Source organism: Suricata suricatta, chromosome X (genome assembly GCF_006229205.1).
Source record: "Suricata suricatta isolate VVHF042 chromosome X, meerkat_22Aug2017_6uvM2_HiC, whole genome shotgun sequence".
NCBI lineage: Eukaryota > Metazoa > Chordata > Mammalia > Carnivora > Herpestidae > Suricata > Suricata suricatta.
The window spans coordinates 46755374-46757665 of record NC_043717.1 but is presented as its reverse complement, the minus strand read 5'-3'; positions in this window follow the sequence as shown (position 1 = coordinate 46757665).

Sequence of the window (2292 nt, the reverse complement as noted above, 5' to 3'; positions counted from 1 at the left end):
GCAAAATTACTTTAAAAATAATACTGTAAAGCTATTAACACATTTAATTTAAACAGAGGCAAAGCTAGACCCTTACCAGATATGTGAACACAATATGAGGTAAAGACTCTAAGAGTATATGGATAGTGGAAGAAGAAACAGTAGTTTTAAAACCTCGTAGGAAATTCCTAAATTGCTTCCCACACATCACCATACACACCCTCTATTTCTTCTCAAACCAGTTAACCCATAGAGCAATTTATTTTTGACACAAATATATACATCTAAGTCCCCATTTTACTTTTGATCTCCATATTTTCCCATACATATTCCATTCCTTAATCTACAACTAACTTGGTTCAACCTGAGTCCAAGCTCTAGCTCTGTAACTTATTGTGTGGCATTGGGCCAAGACACTTTACCTATATGAGTCAGGTTTTTTCCTTGTAAAAGGAGATAAATCTACTTGCCACCTTCGTAGTGGTTGTGAGGATGAAATGAAGGACTGTACATGCAGCTCTCAGCACAGGAGTTGTTACGTGCCAGACAATTACACAGACTTTTTCCCTTTGCCCTCCTCTTATAGGACATGGCTTGGCCCAATTCTTGCCTCAGGGCTCTATGGTAGGGTAGCTCAGAAGCACAGTTTTGTGACCAATTAGTTCAATGTCTTCAAATGCTTTCTAGTGGCATTATATGACAGGAATCTTCAGGGCCATCAAGAAAGTATTAGGCTAGATACCATGAAGAATTTCCTGGTTGTGAAAGGTATTTCTGGGATCCAAAGAAGAGAATGGCTTCAATATTTCCCTAGAGAACTTCAGAAAAAATCAATATGGGTATCCAGAATATCCTGAGATTATATTCCACCAACTTTTCTCTAGCGCCTAAAAATTACCAAGCCTTGTGTTCAGTACCATTGAGATGGTCTCAATGAGTACTCACAACAAGTGAAGTGAGGGTAAATAGGTTTATATTTCAAATAAGGAATCTGAGGCTCAGAAAAAGAAAAGGCAAGCTCAATCAAGAGAGAGCTCTGATTCACCTTTAGTTGGGAATGAGCCAAAGTCCTCTTTTTGTAAAGAGACTTTCTGGCCCAGTCTGTACTCTGGAAGTAACTATTTCTAACAAGCTTTCATCTCCTCCAAATCATTTTCCACTTCGCTTCTAGAGTCACCTCCCTAAAACAGTCCTCCAATCTTATCACTTCCATGATTTGAAACATAAAATAATTTGGTATTATTTGGCACACAGTAACCACTTAATAAATGTATATTGAATAAATGTGTGCCTACATGATTAAGTCCAAACTCTTCAGTGTAACATTCAAGGTCATTCATATTCTGGCTCCATCCCATCTTTTCTACATACTTTTCCCACACTTCTCTTTCCCACGACCATAGCCCATATATGAACCTTATACTTCAGACACAGTGGTCCACTTGTCCTTTCCTTTATATATGTGTTGTGCCCTCTCCTGGGAAGTCTACCCTTCCCAGTGGTCTGGCAAATTCTCAGTCACCTTTGGAGACCTATTTACATCTTTTCAGCTCAGGTTACACTTCATCTATTCCTGTATTATGATAGAACAGGGCACTGCAATAAATGGGTCACCTTACAGTCTCTCTTGCTCCTCAAAGCCAAGGACTTATTTTTACTTATTTTTGCCTCACCCAGTAATTACCCCAGGACCTCCTTCATTGACTGGCACAATTTGAGCTCAGTAACAGTTTGCAGGCTGGACTGAAGGCTGGAAGGAACTAGGTCACCCCCCCATTCCCCCAGTTTTAGCAGCTACTCCTTCCTCCCCAGCCTCTTTTCCAACCCCTCCCTCCCGCATCTCCATCTGAATCCCCAAACCACTAATTCCCTAACTGCCATTCTAAAACAGCATCCCAAAAGAGAATTCTGCAGGGTTTCTCTCCAGCCCCAAAGCATCCACTAATTAGCGACTCCTGGTTACCTTTTGGGGGTGAGTAGGCGTAAGGGCCCCTGGAGGGGTGTGGGTGAGTACGTCTTTTATCTCTCTTGTTGCCTTTTCGGGTATTTTCCCCCATGTTTTCCGCTTGGGCCAGAGGAACATACCCGTTCGCTTGACTACCTCACAACCTTTGACATAATTATCTATGACAAATTGATTTAAAATGTGGTTGCAGGAAGCGAAACAGGCATGTGTCGCGCTAGACCTTCTGGGAGTTGTAGTATCGCTGGTCGTTGCACTGCCTGGCTTATCCCGGAGCTGAAGACTACAGCTCCCAGGCCTGCTCAGAATCCCTACCGCACAGGCTCAGAGCTCCAAGCCGGGAGGAGGTG